Source organism: Carcharodon carcharias, chromosome 21 (genome assembly GCF_017639515.1).
Source record: "Carcharodon carcharias isolate sCarCar2 chromosome 21, sCarCar2.pri, whole genome shotgun sequence".
Lineage (NCBI taxonomy): Eukaryota > Metazoa > Chordata > Chondrichthyes > Lamniformes > Lamnidae > Carcharodon > Carcharodon carcharias.
Genome location: NC_054487.1, coordinates 68,559,537 through 68,582,832, shown reverse-complemented (window position 1 = coordinate 68,582,832; position 23,296 = coordinate 68,559,537). Strand labels below are relative to the sequence as shown.

General features: G+C 43.4%; 1 protein-coding gene and 1 non-coding gene across 2 annotated transcripts in view; one reads left to right on the top strand and one right to left on the bottom strand.

The window, feature by feature from the left end:
- LOC121293307 (thyrotropin-releasing hormone-degrading ectoenzyme-like) overlaps window positions 1-23,296 on the top strand; it is a 135,251-nt gene that overhangs the window by 46,491 nt on the left and 65,464 nt on the right. The gene's annotated exons all lie outside the window — the stretch shown is intronic.
- LOC121293450 lies at window positions 10,239-10,381 on the bottom strand. Its single transcript, XR_005946529.1, has one exon. It is a non-coding gene; the product is annotated as a U4 spliceosomal RNA (small nuclear RNA).

The window sequence follows — 23,296 nt, the reverse complement described above, 5'->3', positions numbered from 1 at the left end:
GGGCTTCAATAGGCGTGGGGTGGAAAGGTTGACCATGGGCCTTGTTGCCCAGTCCTTAATTCTGGTGGAGACAGGAAGGCAGCAAGGTTCCGATACACCACCACCCTGCTTCATTATATGCTTTCCCATTTCCAAGCTCGCCATCAGCAAGAGCAGAAGATTTTGCCCAAGCCCAGCAAGTGGGAAAACTTCTAGAAACAATAATTTGGGACGAAATGAATAGTCACATGGACAAATGTGAGTTAATTAAGAAAATTCAGCATGGATTTCTTAAGGGAAAATCACACTTAACTAACTTGCTGGCTTTTTTTGAAGAGGTAACAGAGAGGATTGATGAGGGCAGTGCTGTTGATGTGGTGTACATGGGCTTCCAAAAGGCATTTTATACAGTGCTGCACAACAGACTTGTGAGAAAAGTTGTAGCTCATGGAATAAAAGGGACAGTAGCAACATGAATACAAAATTGGCTGAGTGACAGGAAACAGAGAGTAGTGGTCATTGGCGTTTTTCAGGCTGGCAAAAGGTTTGTAGTTGAGCTCCTAGGGGTCATTGTTGTGACTCTTGCTTTTCCCGATATATATTAATGACCTAGACCTTGGTGGACAGGGCACAATTTCAAAATTTGCAGATGATACAAAACTTGGGAACTGTGCAGAGGAAGTGTAGAACTTCAAATGGACATAGACAAGTTCGTCAAATGGGCAGACTGGTGACGGATGAAGTTCAATGCGGAGAAATGTGAAGTTAATCATCTTTGTAGGAAGAAAATGGAGAGACAATATGCACATTAGTCATTGAAGGTGGCAGGACAGGTTGAGAGAGTGGTTATTAGAGTATACAGCATCCTAGGCTTTATTAAAAGGGGTATAGAGTACAAGAGCAAGGAGGTTGTGTTGAGCTTTTGTATAAGACACTAGTTTGGCCTCAGCTGGAATATTGCATCCAGTTTTGCACTTCAGTAAGGATGTGAATGCATTGGAGAGAATTCAGAAAATATTCACGAGAATGGTTCCAGGGATGAGGAATTTCAGCAATGAAGATTGATTGAAGAAGTTGAGACTGTTTTCCTTTCGAGAAAGGAAGGCTGAGAGGAGATTTGATAGAGGTATTCAAAATCATGAGGAGTCTGGACAGAGTAGGTAGGGAGAAACTGTTTCCATTCATGAAAGGGTTGAAAACAAGAGGGCACAGGTTTAAAATAATTGGCAAAAGAAGCAAAAATGATACCAAGAAACTTTTTTATGCAGTGAGTGGTTAAGGTCAGGAATGCACTGCCTGAGAGTGTGGTGGAGTCAGGTTCAATCGAAGCATTCAAAAGGGAATTAGAGTGTTATCTGAAAAGGAAGAATGTACAGACTTATGAGGAGGAGGTGGGAGAATGGCACTAAGTGAATTTCTTAGCCGAGAACTGGTGCAGACACAATGGGCCGTATAACCTCCTTCTGCGCTGTAACAACTCTGTAATTTAGTGATTCGATTAACATCCTTTCCTTCTTGTGTCCCTCAGATTTGGGTTGCTTTTAGCTTGTTGAATCTTAGTTCCCTCATATGTCGTTAGCGTGACATTGCTTAGTTTTTTTCCTTGGGTAGCCATTTTCTTTCAAATTTTCATTGAAGATCTTCAGGTATAGTCCGAGCACGATGGTGTTAACCTGTGCTCCGGTATCAGTCTTCAGCTTCAAATATATCATTGCTGACTTATTTTTCACTCTCTTCTTGATCTGAAACAGTCGTGTTAGCCATTTCATGGATTTGTATGTTTCCTATGCCTATTGTGTTCTCAAACTCATTGTCATCTTCCAGGACATGGATGGTTTGGTTTGTTTTTCTTCTCATTTGCCTGATTGCTCTGCCTGATAACTCATCTACCATCTTCTTTCCTTCTGCTGCGCATCTTTTCCCAGTATTTGAGCTTTCCACAAGCTCTACAGTTTGATCCATATGGAGTAGATTTCTTTCTGTCTGTGTGCTCGTGGTTGTCCACAACTCCTGCACATCTTTCTTTCTGTCTGGTGTGCATTCTTTTGTTGCTGTTTCACTGCATCAACACTGCTGACTTTCTTTTGCCTTAGCTGACGGCTGGTTGTTTGGGTAGTCAGCGTCTTCATCTGTCTACACGTGGCTTCATGTGCTCTGGCAGTGTCTACAGCCTGCAATATTGTGAGCTTGTCGTTTCCAATCAATTCCTTTTGTACTCTAGGGTGTATAGGGCCACACATGAGTAGATCTATCAGCCTTTCATCTGTGTCCTTGAATTTACATTTACTGGGCTGCATTTTTCAATCTTGTTAAGCAATTATCAACAGGCTTACTTGATTCCTGCCTCAAGCTTTGAAATTTATATTGGTGGATCCGATGATTTGACATTAGCTGGAGATTTGTGCTGAATTTCTCAAAAATTTTGCCTGGGATTTTACCGTCATCCTCACTCCTTTCCCAGTTATTGAACAAATTTAACCCCTTCTCTCCTCAAAAGGATGTAGCTAACCCTTTTCTCTTCACTAGTACCTTTTAGAAAGTTATGGAATGTCAGTCTGCACTTTGATTTAAACTTCTCAAATGCCTCTACAACATTATCAGTCTCCCAGTTTATCATGGGCAGGAACTGTGCATTTATTACTGATGTGGCAGTAATTTCGATTTCACACAATTCACTCAGTTTTTTCTCTCTCCCTCCAGCATTAATTTGTGCTGATTTTTCTCAATCTAATTCAACACTAAATCCATGTAAAATATTTGACCCTTATCCACAGACACCTGCTGCCACCATGTTATGTCTTTTAGTTTCCAGAAGCTTGAAATGCTCACACTTTTAGACTCAAACTGCTGGAGCTTCATGGAGCATGTTTCTTGCTGCTCTCTATGTGGCTGGTGGATGATACATTGTTGCTCAGCACCTGACTGCAGTGCAGCAGTAAAATGTGGCACCCTGGATGTACATTCTCATAACAATTAGTTCCTAGCTCCTTACAAATAATATAACAATATCACAGCATTGTTCTAAGTATTGAAGTGCATCATTAAGATGTTAGCCCTAATATTTTAATGAAATGCTAACAGTTGAAGCAAGATGTGCGGAAACTGCTAAATTATTTCCTGTTGGGAAAATATAAGAAAAATAACTAGATAGTGGGATTTTGATATTGTTCTTGGTCTATACAAACATGGTTGTTAAAAAAAATACTTAGGTAAGCTGATAGGAATTTTTGACTCAACCACACTCCTCATTTGTAAGTGACATTGTGCAGTAGTGTTCAGGTGGTTAAAAACTGGTCAAATATTTGAATCTTCATGGATATGATTATGCACTACAAATAGACATATAGCCTTCCTTTGTATTCTGTTTCTTGCAAAGGCAGTAATTCTTCTTCATTTGTTTAGATTATTTAATAGTCTGGGACATAACATAATTATAACAAATTCCAAGGCCATTGTGCATGCCAGTTAACTACATTGTCATCTGTTTGGATGATTTTTCTTTGCTGCACACACAGTCCTTGGAACAGATAGAAACAATCTGTACCATGGATTCCATCATATTGGCTGGTAAAGTGTGAACATTTGATTAAAATGTATTTATGTTGGAAGCTTTGAAAAACATGTTAATATTATCTTGCATAATAGGCTAAAAACAGATCTGTTGTGTGGTGGAAAGAACAAGGTGTAGTAAAGTCAGTAGTTAATGCCATCAAATATTGACTGCTATAAATATGAAATGGTGTCTTCTGAAAAATATTCAACAGTTATATTCATCTTTCTCAACTTTTTGAGCTAAAGGATGTTGCGTGAAAAAGAACTTCCAAGAGCACAAGTTCCTGCACATGTATAACAACATCCTAAATGTATGAATAAGTAATAGTGGGGGATTTTCCAGGCAAGGGGAGGCTGGTTTGGCTGTGCATGTGGAGTTAAATCTCCTAAAAGTTAGGGTGGGCGAGGATCCCGACATCATCCCATCTTCCGGGTTTCACCTTTTTTTTGATTCATTCATGGGATGTGGGCTCCGCTGGCTGGACCAGCACTTATTGCCCGTTCCTAGTTGCCCTTGAGAAGGTGGTGGTGAGCTTCCTGGACAGCTTTGAAGGTGAGCATGACCTGTATAGCTATAGCTGTCGAGTAATTAATTAAAATATTGACAAACTTACTAAGTTGTGTTTTAAACAACTGCTCTGGCTTTAACAGACAGACCTGTTCCCTGAGCTGCCAACAACTCATCAGGGTCACTGTAGCGCGTGTACAGCTGTGACTGCCTCCTCAATGAATAAGACAGGCTGGGAAGCCTTTGAGCAGTGAAACTGAAAGGCTGCCACCATGGCCAGCTACGAGGCTGTTGCTCAGAGCACTCCTTCTCAGGGAGTGTTTTCAGTGATTACCAAATTCTTGGAAGTCACTTCACCTGTCTTGCACTTCCCTGCTGACAGCCTTCACCTCGGTATGGGAGCAGCTTATACAATTCTATCTTGTACCTCTGACGAAGAGCAAGAAGGGCAGCGACACCAACATCGGCGGCAGTAGGACGAGCAAAAGCAGCCACTGCTGCATTTTCTCATCCCTATGCCGTTCCACAGGGGAGATGGACACAGAGATCCAGCTCCAAGAGGTGAGACCCCCAGCACAGGGTTTACTGGAAGAGGATCAGGTCTTGACATGTCTGAGCCCCAGTGCCTTAGGAGGCTCAGATTGTGGCTGACAGTTGCAGCTTCCTGGAACAAGACCTCCTTCCCACTGAATCAGATGGCCATGCATTGCCTATGGCCTTCAAGGTGTCTGTCACTGGGAGATCAAGTCCTGGATCTCTGCCTATCCCTGAGGTTGTGTGCTCTCTTCCTCTGCAATGAGAGAAAGCAGAGAGCTATGAGTGTTGGAAACAGCTCAGGAGGACATGGATTTTTGAGTCAGCAGTAACCACAGGAATGAAGAGGAGACCTTGGGAAGGGTGCTCTCCAGCTCCCTCAGTCTTACCTGGAGGTCCTGATATGGGATCTAAGGAACTGGAGTGAGGTGGGCAGCAGGGAAGGACAATATTTGTGGAGGGTACTGTGAGGCATGGGTGTGAGAGGACAATAGGATGAGGGTGAGTGTGAGTGTTGGCTGTTCAGATGGGAATGTGAGGTGTCTGGAGAGAAAGGTATGAGTGGAACTGCAAATTGTGTTGTTCTGAGGAGTGCTGCGCAGGAGAATGCTGGGAAACAGAGTGTGGGGCTTGGCATCTGCAAGTGTTAGGCCACTCACCTTTCCCACCATCCGGAGGCTCTGGTGCACTATCTCCAAGTTGGAGGGACCACACTACTGATGCTTACTTGCTCAGCCACTTGCGTGCACACATGCTTGGTTGGAGAAGCTGTCTAGTTCCTTTTTTCCTTGGAAAAGACCAGCGCACTGCAGTTCCTCAGAGCCCACAGTGGGTACCTTGGTTAAAGAGCCTCAGGAAAGCCCACTCCAGCTGTCAATAGGTTCCAAACCTGCTAATAGTCCCTCCATTTCAGCTCATTGCAGTCCCTCAGAGCCCACAGCAGATACTTCCAGGAATGAGAGACCTGGGGGACTGCCTTCTTAGGTGTCCTCTCCATCCTTGTGGGCGCTGCAACCTCAAAAACCCATGTCCAGTTGACCCATTCTAACCCACATCATCATCCCTTTAATTGACAGACTCGGCGCACCATCCCACCACCCTTGCTGATTGGTTGGGGAGCCTGGAGGTGGGAAGCTTGTGCTATGGTATGGTTAAAGAGCCTCGGGGAAGCCTGCTCCAGCTGTCAATAGGTCCCAAACCTGTTAATTGTCCCTCTGTTTCAGAAAGAAGGATTGCATTTGGAAAACTGTGCCCGTGTTTGCCATTTTCCAAAAGCACAGGACAGTGGAAATTTTTTCCTGATGTAAACAATACTGGATATTAACATTGGACGTTTTGGGAGTTCAGAACGCTTTTGTCTCACGTTTGGAACAATTTCCTTGCCCTATAAATCACCTTTCTCTCACGGATGACATCTGTTTCTTTTACCTGCTGTTTCAATGCCTTATTGTTCATTACTGAAGAAGTTTATTAATGCATATCATTCTGTCAGTGTAAAATTAGATTTTGAACATCATATATTGGAGAAATTACATCTTGCATATCTCCCTGTGGGAGAAAGAAAATGCTGGAGCTTGTTGTCCAAGTGTAGACGCCTTGGCCTAATTCTTTTGGATGGATTGAAAATTTAAATATGATAATATTTCAGCTATAAGTCCCTACTGGCCAATTGATAAAATTCATGTCACTTGACAAGACTGTCAGTTTCAAGTATCTTAATAAGCAGCAACTTATTAACTTCCCCAGATGATTTCTGTTATAAAGCAGTTGTCTTTTGTATCATGACATATCAATAAGAATATCATTGACTGGGAACCAAAATATGAAAACTGCAACCTCAGTAAATGATGATATCAAAATGAGCTTTGCAGCACAAATAATTGGACACATTTTCTTACCTGAATTGCCCCTCAATTTGTTTGCTTTTTTCCATATCCCCATCCTCGTTTGTGGGTTGCCTGTTCCTTGGTGGCAAGGCTTTCTGCCAATGTTGTTTTTGAATTTCTTTATTAAAAGTATACATGAGTACTAAATGGTCACTCAGATTCTCCCTCCCTTATAGAAAATATCTGACTTTTGTTCAGTGAATGACATGGTCCTCACCAAGTAAGAAATCACTTGACAGGCCTTTGCGCCCTATAATTCTATGCAGCAAAACACTGTGGCATGTCATGGATAATGCCATTGTTCTGCTGAACACTATATAAACTCGCAACTTTATTAGCCTACATTTTGAAACTAAATCTATGATATAAGTAGCCTTTTTGTGTTAACCTGAGCGCATAGAGCATAATTCTAAATAGTTGGTGCCCAAATTATGGTTCATGGGCCAGGTGAGACCACAAGCCACATTTGGCCCACAAAACATTGGCAGCCCAGTTTCTATTTGGGAATTTAATTTGGGATTTGCAGGTTTCTCCTGGTTGACTTTTATAGGAGTCTTGGGAAGGTTTGCTTTCAGCCTCATTAATGCATAAATTCTAAATCTGGTCATCAAAATTTGTTAGTTGGTGTACTTGCAAGTTGATGGCAACATTCAGTTACGATTTAAGTGTGGACTAAGATGCTCAATGGTAGGCATCTCAGGGGCCCATAAAGACAAAACATCTGAGCATCCCTGCTGTCATTTTTCATCTCTAAGATCTGAGCTCCAATCCGGCCTAGATTGATGAAATGAGAATTTGCTGTCCTTGACAAAATGAAATGAATTGGGTGCGATTTTCTTCCCAAGCTTATTCTGAACCAGACCAATCTGCTAGACAAATCAAACTCCCCGCTAGACCAATCAAACTCCCCGCTAGACAAATCAAACTATGTAACATGAGAAGATTTAATCAAGAGTAAATGGACCAAAGATTCTAATAATATGATTATGCCTTATTACCCCCTGATGCTCAATTCTGGTGCACTTGTAATGCCATCAAGTCACCATGTACCCATATACCCTCATAATCTCGTCCACAGTGAGCTCTCTTATATGGGATAGCATCAATGTTTGTAACAGAGATTTTCCTGCTCAGTTTCCCCTTCTTACCATCTAAAACAACAATAACACCAATAACTTGTATTTATATAGCACCTTTAACATAATAAACCCTCCCCAAAGTGTTTATGAAGCAGGGCAGATATGATGAAAATGAAGACACAGGAAAAACTTGGTTTATAAACAATATACACTTTTTAACAAATATATTGGAGCAGCTAGTGAAATAGGGAAGTTATTTCAGGTTTGAATATCTGCATTTTGCTCTTTTTGGTTGATGAGTTCTGGGGTAGATCTTCTTGATACCTTCAATATAAGTGCATTAGCAAGCAAATTATGTGAATCTATTTAAGGTAGTGGAAGTCTGGTGGAGCAAAACATCTGTCTGCCGCTTTAACTCACAGTCAACCCCATGCCAAATCCTTAAGCTTAAAAAGAAGTTGGCATTAATATAAAGATGCAAATTTGTAAAACTTAGTTCCAAACTTAGCTATTTAAACAGTTCTTAACTTTCCATGCAATTCATAGTGAAATTCATACCCATTGCACAATGTGACTGCTGGGTTCCAAAACAGCTTCTCAAAGTGCTTTTAGAATTTTCTTTGCAACTGCCATTTTTTGCTCAGCAAGTGAAATTTCTAATATTCAAAGTAAGTGTTTAAACAAGGTCTTACAAAGAGTATTAAAAAAATAAGCATTTTACAATACATGATCAAATTCACCCACTAAATTGTCTTTTGTATCTTTTGATCCATTCATTAACAATACTGCTTGAAGGTCTTTACCTTTCCCAGAAGCTTGAGCAGGGACTCAAAGGGGATGATTTAGTCTTTACTGTTCAGCAGTATTTTAGTGAGGGGTATTTGCAAGGTTTGTTGGAACCTGCCTCATTTATAGTTCATTGAAACAAAGTGCTGTGGAAGGGGGTCTTAGAATTCTGGCTTGTTGATTGATTGACTTTTGCTTCTCTATAATTGCTGCCTGAAAATTTCCAACCTTTATTATTGCTTTCAGATTTCTAGCATGAGCAGCATTTTGCTTTTGCTTTTGGGGGTAGAGTTGGGTAGGGTGAGGGGAGTTTAGCAAAAGGAGATGGTGGAAAGGTGCAGGAGTAATGGATATGATGGGAGAGAGGGGTGGGACTAACACAAGTTATTGGGAGAGGGAAGTGGGCTGCCACATTTTGAACACAACACTATTCTTAATGCACCCTACAGCATTAGTGGCACCTTTTCCTGCTGCACCATGCTGTACCACCCCACCAAATATGAGAGAAAAACATGATGGAGAATATATAAAGGGAAAGAAGCCCAGGAGAAGAGAATGATAGACATGAAACAGGAACGGTGAGGCAAACAGCAGCACAAATTCATCAGAGACTCGTAAGAGAGTGATCTTATTCCCAGATTTACCAGGTGCAACATTGTAGGAGATCAATAAATAGTTGCTAATTTACTCTCAAATACGCCTCCATTGTTCTATAAATAAAATAAGCCATGCTGAGAAATAGCTCTGTTTTGTTTCTGATGTCAGTGTGTTACACTTTGATTATCTGTTTTAACTCAAAGCAAGCTTTGAGCACAAATTTGCATTGTCTTTGTAACTAGAATGGTTCATAACAAACTGCATTAGTTTTTATTTTATTCTCTGCATTATGATTTGGATGTCCCACAGAGCACAGTGTTGATTATCACTCTCATGATATAGATTAATGAGAGTCTTGTGTGCCTCGAGCCCTTGTGAGTTATAGAGATCTGTTTCCAATCTGCAGTGTAATCTGTAGGCTCCATGGGATATTTTATGCAGGCTTGTTTACATTTTTAATAGCATTCCTGCTCTAGGTGAAGTTACCCTCTAGGGGAAAATGTACTTCCAAAGCAAATCAATAAACTTGAGAGCACAGAGTGTTATTACATAGATTGTCTCTCAGTTGGTTTTCTATTAATTATTGAATAATTAAAAGCATTCTACTGCTCTGGAGCAATAAGAGATATAGAGATGACTGTTGACTAAATTAAGCTGTAGTTTAAACTAAACTCCACATTTTATCTTTTCGAAGACATTTTTGCTGCATTATTGATTAGGGGAAAATATACCCATCTGTACATGAGCAGATAGTAAATTAAATTATTTTAGAACACCACCACCTGGAAGTTTCCCTCTAAGCCACTCACCATCCTGACTTGGAAATATATCGCCGTTCGTTTACTGTCGTTGGGTCGAAATCCTGGAACTCCCTGCCCAACAGCACTGTGGGTATACCTACACCACATGGACTGCAGCAGTTTAAGAAGGCAGCTCACCGCCATTTTCTCAAGGGCAATTAGGAATAAATTCTGGCCCAGCCAGTGATGCCCACATCCCATGAATGAATAAAAAAAAAGACTTATCACAATATGTACAAATTGACGTGAGAACTTGTAATATATATAGGTGACTAAAGGGAGGAGAGGGATTGAACATAAAAGTAAGGATGTTATGCTTCAGTTATATAGGGCATTGGTGAAACTGCATCTCGAACACCGTGTGCAGTTTTGGTCTCCTTTTTGAAAGGAAGGATGTAACTCTTTCAAGTACAAACCTGTTTCCATCTGTTTCAGATGAAGTTACATTGTTTCATAGTTTTGCCATTGTGAGATTTGAACTCTTGATCTTGGGGTTACAAACGCAGTACCATAACCACTTGGCTATTTAGGCCAAGCTAAAAAAAATTGCCATTGCCGACTATATTTCAAGTCGTCAAAGCGGGGTATTGGGAAAAGTTTTCAATAAGCAATAATCGCGCCTCGGTTAAACCTCATCGGCTACGATACTGCCACTGCGATGTAAATGCATTGGAGACGGTTCAAAGGAGGTTTACTAGATTGGTGCCTGGAATGAGTGGGCTGTCTCATGAAGAAAGATTGGACAGACTGGGCTTGTTTCCACTGGGGTTTAGAAGAGTGAGGGGTGATTTGATTGAAGTGTACAAGATCCTGAATGGCCTTGACAAAGTGGACACCGAAAGGATGTTTCATCTTGTGGGTGAGCCCAGAACTAGGGGGAACTGTTTTAAAATTAGGGGTTGCCCTATCAGGACAGAGATGAGGAGAATTTTTTTCTCTCAGAGGGTTGTGAGATTTTGGAACTCTCTGCCTCAGAAGATGGTGGAAGTGGGTTCATTGGACATTTTTAAAACAGAGGTAGATAGATTCTTGTTAGGCAAGGGAATCAAAGGTTATTGAGGTTAGATGGCAATGTTGAAATAAAGCACAAGAAGATCAGCCATGATCTTACTGAATGGCTGAGCAGGCTCGAGGGGCCGAATCATCTATTCCTGTTCCTATTTCTTATGTTCTTATGTAAAGATATTCAGTAATAATTGCACTAACAGTCAACATATTTCACTCTGGAGCAGGTAACAAAAGGATATTGTCATCTCAGCTGTGTTAAGGCCAGTATGTTCAGGACATCCAGGAACAATCTGCTGTTAAAGAAGAAGAGATTTTACAGTACAGACTACATTTAGTGCTGAGCAACCTGCATTATTAATTCTAGTATTTTCATCTTTGTTTTTTTTTCCAGGAGTTAAATAGGTAGCTTAAGATAGGATTGGTGATATAGCAATGTGATCACATTACGCTTTATCTTTGGGTAGCCCTCTCTTTATAACCATGGTAAAATGTCTTAGGTGATACTTTTAGCCCCTTTAAATAGACTGTAGGGAGCAGGCCAAATTTAATAATCTCCGCCATGGTGAGTTCAGTGGTGGGGGGGCATTTAATCAGACGGGAGGGTGGCGAATGGGAACCTCCCACCTTTACACCACTGCCCCGATTAAGTCCATGGTGGGGGCCTTCCCGCCTGCTGCCAATTAAGGCCCTAATTGGGTAGAGATAATCCATCTCGGCCTCCTCTGAGGTCCCCAGTATCACAGACACCAGTGTTCAGTCATTTTGATTCACTCCACGTGATATCAAGAAACGACTGAAGGCACTGACCATTGCAAAGGCTATGAACCCTGACAACATTCCGGTAATAGTCCTGAAGACTTGTGCTCCAGAACTAGCTGTGTCCCTGGCCAAGCTGCTCCAGTACATTGTCAAAATCCTGGAAGCCCCTTCCTAACAGCACTGTGGGTATTTCAGCATCACATGTACTGTAGCGGTTGAAGAAGGCAGCTCACCACCACCTTCTCAAGGGCAATTAGGGATGGGCAACAATTACTGGCCTGGCCAGCATCGCCCACATCCCATGAATGAATAAAAAAATGCCCACTGAAGGGCCTCATCCTGCCCGGTGATGAGTGGGGGCTTTGCCATAAGGGAAGCCCAAAGAATAAACCCTGGCATGTTTGCTTATGGGCTTCCAGATTGGGAGGTGGATGGGCGGAATGGGGATGGCCGAGGTCCCTCATTATCAGGCACTCCATGCCTAATCGAGAGACCCGGCATCGGGAAGGTGGGAGGGGCACCAAGAACCACACCCCTGTCCTTGCTGCTGATCCCCACTTCATCCCTCCCCCTGACTCTTAACCCACGACACCCCTCCTGCCATCACTCACTTGTGCCTGGGTCCATGGCAACTATAGGCCTCAGTGTGGGGGGGAGGGTGGGGGGGTGGTAATACTGCCAGCAGCGTCACCTCTCCAGTGCAACTGCCTTGCAATAAAGGGCTTCTGGCCTCTGATTGGCTGGCAGCACTTGGCAGGTGGGACTTACGCCTGTGGGGTCTTTGATCCACGGCTGCCCAGTTAAGTACCTGATTGGCATTATGGAGTGCCTCCATTCAATACAGCCGAACATTACCAATCATTCACTATGGCCCAGTTCTTCCACTCTTTGGATGATCGTACCCCAGAAGATGTGCCCTCGGAAGTCCCAATGCGAGGACTCTGCAGCAATTGCCCAAGAAATTTCAATTTCTGCTAGGCAATTCCCCTGCATCTGGCACCCTCTGATATGATCTCAAACTCTGAATTAGAGTTGGAGACTTCGGAAGGTTCCAACTCACTTATCTGGTTAGTTACCCAGGAGAAAAAAAAACATATCTAACTTCTGGGTAACTGACCTGCATCTGCCCCCATCTCCTCATTGCCTCCCTGACTCCCCTCCTTACCCTCCCACCACCCCCAACTCTGGCTCCCCTCCCAACCCTCCAACTCCCCTCTGACCCCCATCCCCCCAAACTTCCCCCTCTGACCCGCCGACCCCTCGATCCTCCAATTCCCCTCTGATTATCCACCCCTCCTTGGATCTCCTGACTCTTCCACCAACCCTCTGGCTCCCCCAACAAGCCTCCAACTCTACCACCACCTCCTCAAACCACCCCCCCCCCACTCGACCTGACTCAACTTCATCACCCTGCCCACACTGCCAACCAACACCCTTGTATCCTACCCATGCTGCCACGTACCTCCCTGGCACTTACCACCCAGGCACTTACTACCTTGCCATCCTACCTAGCTGGCACCCAACCACCCTGCCACCTCATCATCCTACCCACTTACCTCACTCACACTCATTCACTCACACAATGAAAAGCTCTTCAAATGTCCCAAAGCTTTTTGCTGTGTTAGTGAATGGAGACTAACCAAAATATGGCAGCTCGCACCATAAAAAGAGGGCTTAGCAGAACAGATATGCTCTGCATATCTGAAGAGGCCCAGTGCGCAAGTCTGGGCCAGAAATTGTAATTTTTTTTGTTCATGGGATGTGAGCGTCGCTGGCTGGGCCAGCATTTATTGCCCCTCCCTAATTGCCCGCGGAGCTTCATTTTGGTGTTTGAAGAAAAGGAGCGGAGTGGCAATCTGACGGCGATTGCCAGTCCTCAGAAAATGCGGCCTTTTGTAGTTCATGTAGTTCACTAAGTCATTCATTATTCATATTTGTAAAATTATTATATCTAACAGTGAATTCCCTGAAGCTGTTCTTGTCGCTATTCCATTCATTTTAAGGTCATGAAGTCGGTTGCACGAATTTTGACCTTTACTGTAAATTATCCAGCTCAAGGATGCTGCAGAAATGCGGATGATGAAGTTCAAGTGGATAATTAGTACAGCCTCGGTAAAATTCCTTTACAGAGGCGTTCATCGGAGTCAGAGTATAAATCGCAAGAGAGTTAATTTTACTGATCGCTGGCTGTAAAATGCTGCTATGCTGCAGCTTTGTTAGAAATGCCAGAAGTGCAATTTGACCTTATGAAATCTGATACTGCTTCTGAGCAGAATATGAAAGAATAATACTGCAGCTCTTACATATGTGAATTTATGCTGTCGGTTTGTGCGTAACTAATAACTGTATTTTCCTGAAGGATCTCTATTCTGCTATATTAAAGTGTGTGCTGATGATTCACATGCTGACGAGTGTTTTCGCCAGCAGGAGAGCTAAGGCCACGGGCAGGATTTTTAGTTCAGCGAGTGCCCACTATCGGTGGTGGGAGTGGGAGCGGCTGGGGAATGGACCCCTGACCGCGTTCGGCCCTCGACCACAATTTCACACTGGCTGGCCGTTTAATGACCAGCCAGCGTGAAAGGTGTGCTGAAAGGCTTAGTGCTGCTGTTGGGGGGGAGGGGGGTGGGCGGGTGCTGAAGTCAGCGCGGGTGCAGGGGAGCGCTCACAGAAAGCTCTCTGAAGGCACAGAGCTGCATCAGGGAGCTGAAGGATTGAAGTGCAGTAAATAAAGATTTTAAAAACTGGGGAGAAATGCCCACGCATCAGAAACAGTCACCGGGGCATATGGATGATGAAAATTCTGTCCAAATGTTTTTTTTTTAATTAATATCGGAAACCTCAGCCCGTCTTTGGATGAGGTTTCCTGAAAAAATGCAAAGGCCGCCTGGCTGATTCGCCCTCCTACCAACCGTAAGGGTTGGACGGGCAATGAAAAATCTCAGTTAATTACTACTTTAATGGCCTTAATAGGCCTCTTAATTGTTGGTACGCGCGCTTCTGACTCTTGCGCAGGCCCGCCAACTGAAATATTGCGCGGTGCGCGATGACATCAGGATCATCGCCCAATGTCATCGGGAGCTATTTCACACTCCAGCGGGTTGGGCGCATGCCCGCGAGCTGAGCCCATATCCTTATATAATATTTCCTGGTTGAGACTTTATGGTGACTTGTCCTAAAATGTTTACTGTGTGGTGTCTATAGTCAGCCCCCTGTAAAGTTGCAGTTCCATGCCACCTCTGGTTTCACACCTCCCATTACCCATCCTTTCCTTGTGCAGTATCACCATTCCCCAGCCTGTCCAACTGGTGTTTACTGATGCTGCAATTCAGCCTTGCTATTTTTCCTCTTCTTCCGGCAGACAAAATCAAGGAAATCGCAATGAGCATACCCACCCCAGACCCTGCAGAGTAGGTGAAAAGGCTCCATTCGTTACGTGGGCACGCTTTTACCAGAGACTGATTCATAATCTCAGAGGCCTTGGTGGTTAGGGGTTAACTGAGACTGAACTAGAGAAAGTAATTGAAAGACAAGTTTAGTGCATGTTATGTATTTTGTCCCAAAAGGCCTCATGCAAAGGCTAAGGACACCTCTCCTTCCTTGCCAAGCGTATTAATCAGAATGGCTGCTCATTTGATTGATTATTTCTAACTAGACTCTCAGCTGTCATATCACTGTGCCAACTTTTGCAATAGGAGCTATTCCAGGCCGCTTTCACTTGGCCAATGGATGAAAGATGCAATGAGCCATTTGAAATGGGTGCGAAGCATGGAGTGCTGAACCCCACAAGACTGTGTGAGGCTGGCCAAAAATTGGGCCTCGGGCTTGACTAGCATCATTTCGGAGAGCTGCCGGCTTCACATGCGGCTCTTCCATTTTGTAAGTATGTGGGGCAGTTTCCCACACTGGCAGCAGGGGTGAAGGTGTAGGCCTTGGAGTCAAGGAAGAGGAAGGGAGGGCGATGATCCTAGGTCAGGCGTGGCCCTTGGAAGTGCTGCGGATCCAGGAGGAACTCCTCTGGAGGAGGAGGAGTAGTCCTGTTCCTCCTGGCTCCACATCACCCTTTTGGTGCTGGACACTTGGCATGAGCGGCAGGTTCGATGCCTGCTCCACTCAGGACATCCCACTTTCCCTGAAGGACTCTAGAACAGCGTTAGGATCTTCATTAGCATTGGTAAAGGGCCTGAAGTCTGTTTTATGTGGCTGCCCGAATACCTCAAAAATGGCCTGATCCAATATTGGACTAGGCGCCCTTGGGATGCAGAATGTTAATCCCTGAAATCGGTCCTTGTTACAATTATTTTCCACCTGTGAAGTAGGCGCAATGGCCCCCAATTTATAGTTTTCCTGATTTCCTTAACACAATAAAGGGACAATCTCTCTCCTACGAAAGCAACATATGGTAGATGCTGGAAATCTGAAATAAAAACAGAAAATGCTGGAAAAAAACTCTGGTAGCATCAATAGAGAGAAAAACAGAGTTAATGGCCAGAATTTTCTGGCCCCACTGGTGTTGGGTGCTATGGCGGGCAGGGAAGGTGGGGGGGAGCAATTTGGCGAGAAGGCCAAAATCCGGCTCCATGCTGTAGTGAAACCAGTCTGCGATCGTCCACTCCACCCGTCAATGGTGGGCCACGTTTGCCCCCGTTGCAAATCGGGAACCTAACTTCAATGTGGCAGCATGTCATTATAAACCCTGCTTGCCAGAAACATCGCCCCACGCTGGATCATTCGGGTAATCACGTCGACGTGTTTCTCAACTGCACATAAGCGACGTTTGTTTGCTGACCTTGCTTTGAGCAGCACTCACGGTCATCAGCGCCAGACTTCTCAGGCAGCACCACATCACTTTCAGATGGGCTCACAGGCAGGTCTCTACCTACCAGACCCCAAGCCCTAGGGCAGGGGTGGCTTTTCAGTGGCTGCAGGGCTAGGGCTTGTTTGGGAACGTGGGAGAAGAGGCCTCAGGCAAGGGAGGAAGCTGCAGGGCGGGGGCTGTACTGGGGAAGGGGGCTATTCCAGGATGTGTGTGTCGGGGGGGGTACATGTTCAGTGCAAGTGGCCTCAAGATGGTGAGGGCTGAGGACGCAGTCTCCAGAGGAGATGAAATCCAGATGGTGATGTGAGGGTATGTGTGTGAGAGAGTGAGCGGTGATGACCCTTGAGTTGGCAGCGAGTGAGATGCCAGTGAATGTATGATGACCTTGTGAGTGTGTGAGTTTAAAGTGATAAGATGATTGTCTTACTCTGGCAGCAGGGATGAGATCGTTCATCCTCTTTCTGCACTGGTTGGCCGACCTCTTGTGTGCAGCATTGGCACTGACCACCTCTGCCACCGCCTCCTAAGTCTGAGCGGAGAGACTGATGGGCCTCCTGTGGCCAGAGCGGGGATAGTGGACATCATGGCGGGTCTCCATTGCATCCAGGGATGAGTCACTGCATCGGTGGGGTGCTACACTCGTCTTGGCCATTGGGGCCATGTCTTCACCGGAGCAGTCCTGGGCTGCAAGCATTGAGAAGTGTGCGTGTGGCTGCAGCTTAAATATGGTGCCCGGCGTGAGCAGGCGGCGAGGTACCGGCGTGACGAGCAAATCAGAGGCTGCCTGCCAACGAGACGGAGCGTTCCCTGTGGCTGCATAATTAATGAGGTGGAAATGGGGCGATACAGCGTGAAAACCTGCCATTGCAGCCGGCAGGTAAAATGACTTTTTCCCAGTCTGCTGTCGCTTTTTTTTTGCAAATCTGGGACAATTCCTCCAAAGTTTCAATAGTTCTGATGAAAAGTCATCGACCTGAAACCTCTAACTCTGTTTCTCTCCACAAGTGCTGGAATGTGTAGCTTATGCTGACTCCTGATTATGCTGCAGTTTAGATAGACTCCAGGTTATTCAGATGTTACCTGACCTGCCAAGTACTTCCAGCATTTCTGTTTTTATTTCAATGGGTGGAATATTCCGCTCAGTGCGCAGGCGCATCCCCAACACACTCAAGCGTGAAATAGCGTGTCATGACGTCGGGTGATATTTTGGGCATGCGCGAGAGTTGGCAGCGTGCCTGCCAACAATTAGGGGGCATATAAAGTAGCAATTGACTGTGGTTTTTTGCTGCCCGTCCAACATTAAGGTTGGTGAGCGGGCGAATCTGCCAGACGGACTTTGACTTTTTGATGAAACTTCATTCGAGGATAGGACGAGGCTTCCGCTACTAAATTTAAAAAAAATAAAAATGTTTGGACGGAATTTTCATGATCTATATTTTCATGTGAGTGAATCCGATGTGAGGATATTTTTTCCTGCAGCTTCAAATCTTTATTTCTTGGTTTTAGACCCTTCAGGTCCCTGATTCTGCTCTCTGCCTTCAGGGAGCTTTCATTTCGCACTCTCCTGCACCCACGCAGGCTTCAGCACTCGCCCTCCTCCTGCCCCCCACCCTAGCAGCGCTTCACGCTGGCTGGCATTTAATTGGCCAGCCAGCGTGAAATCGTGGTCGGGCGCCGATCGTGGTCTGCAGTCCGTTCTCTGGCTGCTCCCAGGCCCGCTGATCTTGATCGCTCACTGACCTGAAAATTCTACCCAATCTCTCTCATTTTGTCCTCTTCAAGCCGTTACCACACTATATTCATAGACGGTGTAGTGTAATGGCATGCAGACTACCTCAGAAGCTGGACAATAAAAAATGTCATGAATGTAGTGACATTCTGCCACGGAGATTATAGGGTGAGGTACATTTGCTAGTTGATGTCACTTGCTGTCAAGTGGGACTGTACTTCCATCTCCAGATCTGCCACCCTTAATCAGTACACATATAATATAAAAAAAATCACTAAAGCATAATAACATGTGTTCCAGCTGTCCCTAGAAAATGATCGGTTCTCATTTACAGTAAAATAAGTAGCTCTTTTGTCATGACATTGACTACAAAGCTTGTAAATAATTTTTTTGTTGTCTTTTCCTTCTATCTCTCCTTTTCCTCATTTCACTCTTTTTGTTTCCCTTTTTCTTTTTTGTTGTTTAATGTGGTATTAAGATGCGATAGGGGTTTTGCAACTTTTCTGGTGAAGCTGTTAGCTGACTATGACGAATTTGTTTACTGGAAGTACACAAACTTAAAAGAGTTATAAAAAAAAGGCAATGTTGTTCTACCTTTTGTTCTGAACATCTATTGGCAAAAATGCTGAAAACAAATTTCATAATTTAATATTTAACATAACTAATTGATTTTTGATGTTGAACTTTGTTGGTCTCCAAAGAAGATTCTGGAACATTGTTTAAAGTAATTATGGCTAATTTACTATTCCTGCTGATTAGAGTGGTGTCCATCTGGATAAACGTGCTTTGTGCTCAGCATGTTATAGCTGAATAACCTGGAGTCTCCCTAAACTCCAGCATAATCAGAAGTCAGGATAATCTATATGTTCCAAATTTATAGTATTCCTTTCAGGCCAGCATTTTATTTAGCCTGGTAATTTCTGTATATTACAACATCCGCTGACTGGTTTCCTATGTAAGTGTTTATTTTTCTTATTAATTGGCTTTTACTTAAGTTTTAGCCATAACTTCCCCTGAACGCTGAGTGAGGTATCTACTTACTCAGCAGTTTTATGCATCAGAACACAGGAAGGGCTTTTGTAGAATTGGCCAGAGGACAGCAGCATTGCAGTTGTCTATATGCATGGATGAAAGTTTGGAACTGTTTATTGTGATGGACAGATGTTTGAAAGAAATGCCTGGTGAAAATATTTGTGAAACATTGCTGACACCAACAGTCATTAATATGTTTGGCACCAAAATGAAGGATCATCTCTTGGCCCACCTGTGGTAGTTGAAACCATTAATGCTGCTCGTACCTCATGGAAAGGCAGTTCATTTCCAAACATATCCTTGATGTTTCCCATGTCAGCTCTGATCAGAATAACATTTCCACGTATACCCTTTAAATTGTTCGTCAAACTCTAAACAGCGATTGCATTAATGTATATAGAGTTGCAAATCAATTAATTCTACCCATTCCACAGCGAGCAGCATTTATTTTAATTGAAGAATGCTGTCTCGTGGACTCAGAAAGCGAGTGTTGCCCTAATTAGGTATTCAGGATGGTTATGGAGTGGCATTTCAGTGGAAAGAATGACTAGATTGTTATTTAATAAACATCATTAACACAAGCACCAGCAAAGGTCAGGCATTATAGCTTCAGTTTTATCACCGGGATTTATTTTCCAACTGACGGCTGAACAAATAAATTTGGGTTAATGTTGGTTACAGCGGTTAAGTGGTTTGACATTTTGTGTTGGAGTCAAAACAACTGATTCATCTGTGAGTAGTGCTGTATTCATTAGAATGTGATTTTTGGAAACTATATTTTGTGCCTAAAAACACTAAATGGGAATATTACTGTGGGGTAGAGGAGGGGAGGTGGTAAGTATTCAGAGGCTGAAGCTTTGTCTTCAAATAGTCAAAAGGAAAATTCTTGTGCAATCCCTTATGAGCTTAGGAAAGGAATTCAGTGTGGTGGTACTGGGACTTGAAAGCCACGAACCTGAATGTATTCCTGATCTGTGCTGAGCGACTAATGGGAAGTGGTGGGGAGGTGCTGTTTATGGTCTGAGTCCAAATCTCGTCAAGCGAATTCCTGATGGAAAATGCACAGTGTTGGCATGAAGCTCAAAATTGTAGAAGCAGAGGAGTATCATGTTGTCACTCCCCATGGTTGAACAGGCTGACCAAACTCACTGGCTATGGTTAAGAATGATAATTTAACTCTAGCCTCTCACTATTCCCTGATTTTAAATGCACTACTATTTGCGGCCATGCCTTCAGGTCTTGGGACTTAAGGTCAGAATCCCCTCCTTAAAATTCTCTACATCTCTTCCTCTTTCCTCCTTTAGGAAACTCCTTCAAACCTACTTTTTTGACCAGGCTTTTGGTTGTCTGTCGTTATATTGTCTTGTGTGGATTGGCACCAAATTCTGTTTCATAATGCTCCTGGGAAGTGTCTTGGGATGTTTTATTGCATTAAAGCCACTGGATAAAATGCAAGTTATTGTTCATGATGTTGTATTGGAAAGTTACTTCACCCATTGGATAAATGGTGGCGTAGTGGTAATGTCACTGGGCTAGTTATCCAGAGGCCCAGGCAAATGCTCTGTGGATATGGATTCAAATCCCTTCATGGCAGCTGTAGGAATTTAAATCCAATTAATAAAATCTGGAATTGAAAGCTAATCTCAGTAATGGTGCTGATGAAGTTATCATTGACTGTTGTAAAAACCCACCTGGTACATTAATACCCTTTAAGGAAAGATAGCTGCCATCCTTATCTGGTCTGGCCTACATGTGACTCCAGACCCTCAGTAATGTGGTTGATCCTCTGAAATGGCCTAACAAGCCACTCAGTTGAACGGATGGGCAACATCCCTTGCTTGCCAGTGGCGCCCACAAACCCGTAAAAGAATAAATTTTTAAAAGACTGTAGCATGAGTCACTTAATTTTGGGGGAGAAATGGAGCACATTGCAGAGAGCTCTCTGAAATGTTGGAACAACAGAACTTGATTTGAAAAATGAAAGAAATTGCAGGACGCAGGGGAAAAGTGTGGGAGGAGCGCTCTTTCATAAAACTGGCACAGGCATGACGAGCTGAATGGCCTCATCCTGCACTGGAAGGTTCTGTGAAAATCCTTCAAGGATGGAAATAACATCTGAGTGGCTCATTTTTCAAAATTCAAAATGTCAACATTTTTGTGAAATCCGTAAGCAAATGGTTTTCAATGTAATAGATGCAGATTGCTTTACATAGCATCAAACAGAAATGCAGGCAGCGTATCCATACATACTATTTTGTCTTCAGTTCAGGTTCAAGATGGGGTTTATTTAGGGTTTGTCTGTTACCCTAGGAATGCTACCATAGACTGTTATTCATTAGAACAATTCTTCTTCATTGACAAATCTATGTACATCTCAGTACTCTACACAAGGTTGTACTGGGTCCAACCAGATTTCAGTTACTTAATCAGGTGACATTGCATCACAGTTATATCAGGTGCCCTGATGTTAACCCTTTACATCTCCCCCCCCTACCCCAAGTCTTTGCCCCAGCTGTATTTTTTAAATTCTTTCACGGGATGTGGGCATCACTGGCAAGGCCAGCATTTGTTGCCTATCCCTAAGTGCTCTTGAACCGAGTGACTTGTTCGGCCATTTTAGTGGGCACTCAAGAGTCCACCACACTGCTGTGGGTCTGGAGTCACATGCAGGTCAGACCAGGTAAGGATGGAAGATTTCCTTCCCTGAAGGGGCATTAATGAACCAGATGGGTTTGTAACGACAATCAGTGATAGCTTTGTGGTGACTAGCTTTCAATTCCAGATTTTATTAATTGAATTTTAAATTCCACCAGCTGCCATGGTGGGAACCCAGGATTATCTCTGAATTATTAGCCCAGTGACATTACCACTACGCCACCACATGCATATATATCCTCCTACACATACAGTAGATCAATGGAGTTCAATATGTTACCTGATAGACTTTGTAGCTGTGATGCACTGAATATCAATAGCTTTAACATTAGCAAAAACGGTAGCAGTAAAGCTAGAATCCATTCTGGTGCTCACTGTTGATATTAGGATTTGTGGGCTGGAAGCCCTGATATTAACATTGAGCACTGTGCAAATTACAGCACAGAGCTGTACCTCTGATACACAATAGACGTACAACACTAAGTTGTCTATTGCTTCTGTGATTTTAAATCATTTTATTTTGCACACACTGTCTTTCCAGTTTGCTAAACAAAAGATTAAAATGTTGGTGAGGTGGTGGTGATGGACAGGAGGTGGATGGTTGGGTTGGAGAATAGACATTGAACCTGACTTTGCTGTCAGCACCCATCTCTGGTGTTCTGGACGGAGATACTGACTTTGCTAAATTTTAAAAAAGAGTTGTCAAGTCTATGAAGCAATATTTGAATCGTTGAAATTATGAAAATAAATCTTGTGTCACTGCAAAATAATAAAATAAATTTTAATAAGTAGCAAATGCATTGAGGACTCATGGTGCTCAGCCAGCATTATGCTGTAGTCCATCCAAAGAGCCAGTGGCTGTTCTATATGAATGCTATTCCATTTGCTTTTCATAAGATACCTTTAGGCTGTTTTCTGAAATGACAGCTTCTTGAGAGTTTGCCATACTCAAACTTTGCAGGCAAATATTAACACTTAAACACATTGCAGCTGCACACTGTATACTTAAGGATGTTTTCTACTGAGTTGCGGCTTACTGCTAAATGATGACCTTTCAGTTTACTTTCTAGTTGACATGGCAACCATTGCAGCATTCATCGATTCATCTATACTTAGCTGCCAGTTTGTTAAGGGCTGACTTATAGCAATATAGGTTTACCACTTCAACTATTTCAGCCAGAACACCAAATCCACAAATCACTTTATGTCAAATGTTACGTATATAACTGTAGGAGTCTTTGAATTCATTATTGGAGTAATTTTGTAAACCTGTGTTTCTGAGGAGGAGCCTTGCAAGATGGTGCATAGGCAGCATAATCAACCCCCTAGTGTTTTTGACCCTGATGTAGGATTCCAGTCCAGTGAGGCTCTGTGACACAAATGCAAGCTGGTAAAATGTCCCCTTTCATTTCAGTGATCTGTAAAGATGTCAGGCAGAACTTTCAACTTTGTCCAGGGTGTAAAATGGGTACCATCAGATTGCCTGTCAGTTATACGATGTGACTGTTTGACCGAAAGGTAATGGAAAATCAGGCCAATCCGTTAGCGTCAAATTTGCAAGTTCCGCTGATCACTG